The sequence below is a fragment of the Megascapheus bottae genome, chromosome 9 (genome assembly GCF_031878675.1).
Source record: "Megascapheus bottae isolate mThoBot1 chromosome 9, mThoBot2.hap1, whole genome shotgun sequence".
Lineage (NCBI taxonomy): Eukaryota > Metazoa > Chordata > Mammalia > Rodentia > Geomyidae > Megascapheus > Megascapheus bottae.
In genome coordinates this window covers 54,605,366-54,614,725 of record NC_143517.1, presented here as the reverse complement: position 1 = coordinate 54,614,725, position 9,360 = coordinate 54,605,366, and the positions used below count along the sequence as shown (strand labels likewise).

Below are 9,360 nucleotides of genomic sequence, written 5' to 3'. Positions count from 1 at the left end.
GCCCCAGGACTGGCAAAAAATGGCAACACTTAAAACTTGATACATACATACATGACAAAACTTAGAAAGTGAAAACCTCAAGGTAGAGAAAATGTACTCATAAGTCTAACATAAGGACTTCCTTGTAATGAGATTTTGTAAATCAATGTAAGCTGCAGAATACAGAATTACCTGGAATTCTAGATGGTGGAATATGGAACCGTGATATTTACATCTTCCTACAGCAATTATCTTACTCAGAGCAAGCTGAGAATTGATTGATTTCATTTTACTTAGAGGTTGGTCTTCCTCTCCATCTCCCCGCCAAAAAAAAATTATAATCAAAAGATAATATCCATTTATCATTACTTAGGTATCATGTGTGGCATACAGCAGGTATTGCTGACTTTTAATTAAAAAGGCATTCCAAAAAAGGAAGATTTTAAAATAGCTTTAAAAGAAATGCCTGCGTTCTTCGAAGCTCAAGGTGGCCATGGACTTGGGTTCCACATTGGCCTCCACAAGGACTGACAAATGTATGAAGCACTAAGCAACTTAACATACAACCGACATACAATAACAGAATCATAAACACAATAAGCTAAATAAAACACGGTATGGAATTAAGAAACTCAAAGAATCACCCCACGTTTCCAAACACCACAGGTGACTCAGGAAGGTGACGAGGTAATGCACAGTGGCCATCATGCTACACTGCTAACTTAGGTGCTATGGGGACAAGGAAAGCTAGACTTCTTTTCCTGACTGAGGAAGTATACCAACACATCCCTTGCTATATATTAGCCCATCACCAAGACTGTATTTCCTGACTCTACTTCGTTTGAAATAGAAGGAGGTAAATTGAGGGGACTAGAAGGAAGTTTGGGGAGACAGAGGAGAAGGATTAATGGAGGGGAATGATTACACCAGACTGGACTCATAAATTGCTGTGCTGAGTTGAAATCCCTTTGTATACCTACTTAAGGATAATTTAAGAAACATTTCTTAAAGACCTCTATGTCTTTGGTCCTCAGAAGCCTTTCTAGTTTAGATAATGTGAACTGATTTACTGAGACACTGCTATTTTTGCAAAAGCCATGCCTGTTCAAAGCCTAGCTCTTTAGAGTTAAGTTAAGAGCTATAAAAGTCAGGGTTTTTTCACTTCTGTAAATTTAATTTTATTGTTGGGGTGATGTATAGAGGGGTTACCGCTACATTTGTCAGATATCGGGTACATTACTTCCCTGAACACTGATACAGCTTCCCCTGCTTTTCTCACACTTTCCCGACCCCTAGTCTAGTCCAATCATCTTGTTTGTCCTCTTCCCTTCCCTATTTCAAATAAACAAATTAGCATATATACAATATACCAGGCAGCAAAGTCACATACACTAACAACAGGGGATTTTAAAATTAAAGCTGGTGAGAGCCAGTATTTGATATGCAATTAGATATACTTGATCTTGGATTCAAGTTTTTCCCAATTTGGCCTAATTTTCCACTTAAACAGATATATTCATAAATAAACAATTAAATGAGCAACATTGAATGATAAGGGGACTGGCTCTAAAGGAAAGCTGAATGTATTTACAAGGTCTATAACTTGCTAAGTATGGGGGGAGGGATTTGCCAGTCCTGGCAAATAGTTCCAGAGCACTATTTCTGGCTTTTTTCTATGTATGTGGTAACAAGGAATCGAACTTGGGCTTTTGTGCAAGCTAGGCAAGCACTTTGCCACTAGGCTAAACTCTCAGCCCAACTTGCTAAGTTTTCAGAATGTTGCCTTTGATATGGGTATCTTAATGGAATAGATGCTAATATGATAAGAGAACTTCCACGGTCCAGAACTCCAAATAGCTGACAGAAAGCTCTAACAGGTACTACACATAGTTGTTTTGCTCACAGATATTTTTCTAGGTAAGTATTGAGATAGGTTTGTCTTCCTCCCAAGCTCTTCTCTCAAAACAAGCACAGAAACATATTCTAAGAAAACTCCTGTCATGATTCTCAGTCACCTAAGGGCTAGAACTTGGGGGTGAGATTATAACTTGGTACTGATTATTATTGTGGCACTCAGCATCTATCAGAATGTCTCCTGGGAGATTTGCAAACGATGAGTGAAGGGCATATAGATGGAAAACCAGGGTGGATCAGACATGGAAACATGGCTTCTAAAAACAGGAATGGGAAAGAAAAGGGAAATTCATACACATAGGTTCATAAACAAATCTCATTGCTGCTACCTCCATCATTAACAAAATACATATAGCCTCCTCCTTCCTTTCTCCATTTCCTAGATTGTGCTTCTGTGACTTTTTCCAATATAGTTAAATACAATTTGATGCTAGGTGATGTAATTTTTCCAACCTGTTGATTTTTGTTTCTCTTGTAAAATGAGAGCTTAACAGTAAGACACATAGAAACAGAAAACGAGAAAAGTAAGGATTGACAATTGATAATGGTTGTTCTGGGAATGACTGCTTTCTTTTCATTGCTGTTATTACCGTGATGTTTAAAAAGTACTCCCAAATTAACTTCTGTATTTTTTGTTAATCTAATTTCTTCAAATGTAGATCATTCCCTCTCTACTCCCTCCCCTCCCCCACCCCCACCCTTTTCTTTTTGGTCTGTCTCCTGTCCCTTGATTAAAAATACATTTCTTAAGATTATTTTAAAAGACTCACTTATTTAAGCCATTGTACACCATCTGTCATGCTCTGTCTTTGTGTCCAGCCTTTGTTCATATCTCATCTTGCACCAGGGTTGTCAGCTGATGGTCTTCCAATGCCCTTTCCCTCTCCCCGCCCCCCAATAGCAGTCTCTGTTTTCCCACACCGGTTTCTTCCTCGGCACCTTTGACCACTGGCAGCAAGGGAATCACTGCCCAATTTTGTTTTTTACTGAAGACCTTTCCTCAACTGGCCTTTGGGGAACAGTATGTCACAGTGACATTGAGTCCTTTAGATGTTCACAAGTCAATATGAAAGCTCAAATCCTAAATTGAAAGCATATTTCATCAGAAATAAGATGCAGGTTTTCCTGTCTGTGGAGAGCTTGATGGAACTATACATGGTGGTACCACGGTAGGGAAAAGGGAAAACAGATTCAAGGCCATGACCCAAACCTTCCTTGTGGAGGGTTTCCAGTTGATTATTCTCTACCTTTTCCTGAGCCCAAGTAGTTTTAGCCATAACCATCTGGAGAAAAATGATGAGGGAAGCAATAGGATATGAGAATTACCTCACTGAAGAATGTGGCATGCGTGCATAGCATGTATGTATGCATGTATGCATGCATGTATGTATGCGTGTATGTATGTATCTGTCTATGAGATTCATTTACCTCAGTTCCCATTATATCCATTATATAATGGATATCCATTATATCACTAATGGATTCTTCTATATTCTACTTTCAACTCAGATAGTCAGCAATTTGAACTGCTTATATTTGTCGCTGAAATTCTATGCTTTCTGAAGATTTTTCCGTAAGGATTGGGAAGAGCAAGCTCAGGTTTCTTTTATCTACTCAGAATAACCCTTCATGCTGAGGAAGAGTTTCCATTCTCATGGATGTTCATTTCCTTCATAAGCTTCTCTCATACACCAGCCATTAACTCTTAGCTGAAGATGTAGCTGAGTGGCAAAGCACTTGCCTAGCATGCACAGGGCCCTGAGTTTGATACTGGGCACTACATAAAAACTGAATTTCTGACTTATACAGCACATCATTTTTCAGTAGTTATATAATCTATCATAATTCTTATCTTAAAAGGGAGACATTTGTGGTAAATTCAACAGTAACCGTTAGTAATCCTATGTTTAAGAAACTTTACTTAATATTCTCATTAATTAGGAAAATGATAAATATTCTTTAAACAATTTTTCCACCACAGAGAAATTCATAGCTCCTGTCTTTGTGGTCATGTAGGGATCCACAATAGCTGTTATATTTTCTTCAGGACAAAGCCTTCAAATTGGCTGTGCTGGCATTGTCTCCTTCATCAGAAGGCAGTGAGGCCCAGAATCCAAAAGTTTCTTAAGCTGTGTGTGTTTGTGTGTGTATTTATAGCATATGTATATATGTATTATGCCTTCAGACATACCACTTCTGGTTTTCTGGTGGTTAATTGGAGAGAAGTTTCACAGACTTTTGTGCCCTGTCTGGCTTGGAACCTCAATCCTCCTATCTCAGCCTCCTGAGTAACTAGGATTATAGTCTTGAGCCACCAGCTGGCTGGGCTCCTTTCTTGAACATGATTATAATGCCTAAAGGTCAAGCATCGTATCGAGTGACTCTCAGAATTACAACTATGTACCCCAAATCAAATCCACCCCACTTGTTGCTGGGTGTTTGGCCCTCTGAGATCGTATCTAGGGTAGGAGAGCAAAGCATGTTTCATAAGCAGCCAAATGGCCAGCTCACCCCAGCATCTGTGTCCTTCTCTTCTCTCTTCACTCCATAAAGCAACCAATGTCTGCCTGTCATTTGAAGGCAGTTTATCCTGCAAGGAGTAAAATTTAGTGCAGTCAACTCTCAGCACAGTCATCTGCAACTGACCTTCAGTGTTAACTGACCCTCCCACAACATCTCCTAAGTCAAATCTCTAGAGAAACAAATACTCAGAATGAGTGAGACAAACCATAAAACAGATCCCAGATGTCTGAACCTCCCTGTAGAAGGCCATTGGCCCTTCCCAGACATCAGATACTCACTCCTTCCTACTCCACTGTGTCTTCCACTCTCCACTCCCACCCAAACTTATTCAGGGACACCACACACTTGAAGGTTTCCCTTTGAGGTTTAGAAAAAGTCCGGGGCTTGTCAGATGCACTTAAAATGTATGATGTAAAAGAGCGTAGAGAGTAAGAAAATACCCAGAGAAAGCTATTTATCTATCTTCATCAATTTTTCTTTTTTCCTTTTCTTCTTTCTTCTTTTCATTCCCCTCTCCTTTTGTCACCTGCTTCCTTTTCCTCTCCCCTTTCTTTTCTTCATTCCTCTCCCCTTCCATCCTCATCCTTCCTCTTTTCCTTTCTCTCCTTTTCCTATTTCCCATCCTACCCTTTGCTCTGTCATGTATTGTCCTGTCTTTCTCTCACTGACTTCCTGTCTATCCATCTGAAATTCATTCTGGACTCACTAAATCCGTTACTCTCCTGACCTGAACACCATAATGGCTCCGTTTGCTTGTGGATACAAGCTCTAACGCTCACCAGTGAAGTTCTGTGATTCAAGATTTGCAGATGGGAGATGTATTTGTTTTGCTTCTGGTTTGGGGGTTTTGCACCCCCACCTGCTTCAGTGCCCTGGTGACTCAGCAGGCTTCTAGCCAGGCACAGATGAACACTGCCCATTTGGCAAAGAGAGGGGGTGTTCCCCAATTGCTCAGTGACCTGGCTACACTGAAAGGAACAGATCAGGGACCCTCCCCTGGTGCCTGGGGAACAGAGACCAGAGCTTAGTAGTATTAAAGGCACACCATCCTTCTCATGGCTACAAACAAGACCCCTCTGCCGCTCCACTCCCCTTTGAACTTTTTCCCTTCCCCTTGCACTCCACCCTCCTGCAAAACACAACAACATAGGAAATATGAAGAGCTGTCCTGGCTGGTCAATCAGTTTTCTCCTGGGGCTTCACAAATCACAAACAAGGCCATGTGCACATTGTACACTGGGATCCCTTCATCTGCTGGGCGATGCAGCCAAGCCCAGGAGGGGTGGGTGCAGCAGCTGTGAGAGGCCACACAGCTCACACTCAGGGTCTGGGTGGGGTGGCAGGTGGTCTCCAGGCTGGAAAGAAACCACAAACATTCACTGCCAGGAAAGAGTGATCTTTGCTGGCTAATTGACTCAGTCCACAGACATTTACCAGGCAAAAGGCTGGGTGCTATAGAAATCGGTGTAACGCAGTTGGGGGTGGAAATGAGTTCTGTGAACTATGTTGTCTATCCAGAATCCTCACTGTCTAGACTGACAGGGAAAAGCACAAGAATGATGGTGACAGACAGTGCGAGGTAATAAGCCCTTCCTCTTAAAACTGACTTATAGGAACTTTTTAGGCAAGTGATTGCCTGCCTGTCATCTCAGCTATTTGTGCAATAGAGGCAGGAAGCCTATGAGTTCAAGTCTAGACTAGACAAAAACAGACCTTTATCTCAAAAAATAAACAATAAAAACTGAGATGTAACTCAAATGATAGGTCTCTCCTTTAGTGTGTTTTAAGCCTCTGGGTTCAATCCTGAGTACTGCAAATAAATAAAAAAGCAATTTTAACCCTTCAATAAAATGTATATATTATGGGAATTTGCTGTAGGTGTACCTTTATTTGGTGTACCTTTCCTCATTCTTACCCCTTCTGCAAAATTAGCAATTCTTTATCCACAGTGGACTCAGAGTTGGTTTTACTTATGAACTCTTTGTGACTTCCTTGCTCCATCTCTGAGAGGGAATTGGTGCTTCTGTCACTGGGCATACACATTGTGTATTAAATATTCAAGTGCCTTCATCTCTTAGTAGATTGAAAGCCAGCTAAGACTAACTCAGTGGCTCTAACTCTGGCACAATGCCTGATTACATATGGAACTTATAATTCTAACCAATGAAACAGGGCAAAGGCAGTGGGCTGTCACCTCTGTGATTATTTTGTATATGTTAGCTACTCAAGTTTGTTAACATACACATTAGGATATAAATTTTGTGCATATATATATATGCCAGTTCTGTGGCCTGAACTTATAACCTGGGAATTTTCCCTGAAGTTTTATTTGTGCACAGCAATCATTCTATCATTTGAACCATGGCTCCTCTTATGGCTTTTCTGGAGCTTAATTGGAGATAAGAATCTCATAGACTTTTAAAAAAAAACATCTCATGGACTTTACTGCTTTGCCTAGCTTCTGATTTTATTTATTTATTTATTTATTATTTATTTATTTATTTATTTTTACCAGTCCTGGGGCTTGAACTCAGGGCCTGAGCATTATCCTTGGACTTTCTCAGAACTAGTGTTCTACCACTTGAGCCACAGCACCACTTCCAGCTCTTCTATATATGTGTACTGAGGAATCGAGCCTGGGTCTTTGTGCATGCTAGGCAAGTACTCTACCACTAGGCAAAACTCTCAGCCACATGGCTTTTGATTTTAATCCTCAAATCACAGCTTCCTGAGTAGCTAGGATTACAAGTATAAACCACCAGTGCCCAGCTGGATCTAAATTCTTAATGTTGGCCTTTTCTATGAGTTAATATAAAGTAAAAATTGCCAACCATGACTGTATAGTGGTCAATTCTTCCTATATTTTAGTTTTTATAAGTCATATATATATATACATATAACTTTAATAACTAATATTTATTTAATTTCACCTTTGTATTAACACTACATGCCTTTTAGCCACTTGGTTATATTTTGGATTTGTAAATCTACTTTCATTAATATTGTTTATTACTTTGAGAGTAGCTACTATTTATGTGTATATCTTCATTTGCTTTCCATTCCTTCCACCATTTTTCCTTTTTTGTCTCAATTCTTCTTTTTTTCCTGAAGTATTTCTATTAGAATTTCTTAGTATATTTGATAAAGGTAAAAGTCCTTTAGCTTCCCTTTGCATTTAATTTGTGTTTAAGCTAGTTAGGAAATCTTAGATTGTCTTCTTTAAACCAATAATAAAATTGACATTTTTATTATCCCATTACTTTTTGAATCCATTTTTGTTCTTACTGTTTTTACTGGTAACTTAACTTGAAGTCCTACTTTTTTTTCTCTGAAGGCACTTCATTCCCTCCCTTTCATTAGTTTCTTGTTGGATTTTTTTGTTAGGTGTCTTAGTGTTCAACCAAGAACAATCAAGCTTTGAATTTGAATTTATCTATATTGAGAAATGTCAGACATATTTAATGAAGCTAAGGATTTCCTGAAAAAGCAGTGTTAATGTCTTCAAATATTTATTTTCCTAAAGTTCCATCATAATTTCACCTTGCCTCTACCCACAATCTCTTTCTATGCTACAGTAACACACACACACACACACACACACACACACACACACACACACACACATCCTATTCTATTTTCTGGAGTTTTCCCATCGCTCATATTTTCTGGAGTTCTCCCATCTCTTTCATATTTTCCATCTCATTCTCTAATAATATGTGCAAATTTCCCTTATTTTCATCTTTTAGCTTACCAGTTGACTGTTGTTGACTGTTTATCTCTAAAAGTCATAATTAGTTTGAATTTCCTACTTTTTTCTCACTCACATATCCAGAAGTATGTATTCCAGGGCCAATAAAACAGTTCAATGAAGTCCAGGTAGTCTTAGCATTCAGCTTAGTGAAAGCCTACTTATTGGAAAGTTAGCCAACGCAACCTCTCCTTGTCCAAAGCCTGATCACATGACCAAGACAGACACTTCTCTCTCTATGTATTTATATAGTTTTACATTCCCAGGATTCTTATTAGGAAGAAAGAAAGAACAGAAAAGGATGGGCATCTTCTAAAATTCTATTGATGATTCCTGCCTCACCATGAATTAAGTATTTATATCAAAATTATTTTCTCTTCTGGAAATTCTAATTCAGTTTCTTTCTAAATTTTCTGGTTTTGTGCATTTTTTTCTTTCTAAAATTTTTTCTTGGCACCAGTAGTTCACCCTTTTAATCCTGGCTACTTACAAGACTGAGATCTGAGGATTGGGGTTTGAAGCCAGCTAAGGCAGGAAAGTCTCTGGACATTTATCTCCAATTAGCCACCAGAAAACCAAAAGTGGTGCTGTGGCTCAAAGTTGTTGGGCACTAGTCTTGAGAGCAAAAACTCAGGGATACTGAATTCAAACTCCATGACTAGTAAAATTGTTTTGTGTTTACAGTTATTTAAATAGAATATTATATCAAGTGCTCTCTACCTATTAGTTGCATCATTGGACTATGGGGATGGGAAAGCTGGGAGCTAATACTGTCTGTTGACTCCACAAAGGTTGATTAATTCATGGAGTGTTTTGAAATTTTAGATTGTGAGCTCCTTGCCTTAAGATTTAAGTCTATGGAAGACTATACTTTCAGGGATCATTTCTATAGTATGTTACTAGAGAAATCTCACTGATCTTGTAGAGTACCATCTTAATAAGGACCAAGAAACACAACAAATCAGAGAAAGACTGGATAAGTGGGACTGCATTAAACTGCAGAGCTTTTGTATGGCAAAGGACATAGCTAGCAAACTAATTAGAAAGCCTACAGAGTGGGAGAAGATCTTTACTAACCAAACAACGGACAAAGGCCTCATATCTAAAATACATCAACAGCTCCAAAAATTGAATCACTCCAAAACTAATCTCCAAAGAAACAACAATCCCATTAAAAGATGGGACAAAGACTTAAA

The 9,360-nt window shown here is 38.9% G+C and overlaps 1 pseudogene; it reads left to right on the top strand.

The window, feature by feature from the left end:
• The first annotated feature begins 9,025 nt into the window (after nt 1-9,025).
• Nucleotides 9,026-9,114, top strand: LOC150059193 (small nucleolar RNA U3; annotated as a pseudogene).
• The last annotated feature ends 246 nt before the right edge of the window (nt 9,115-9,360 follow it).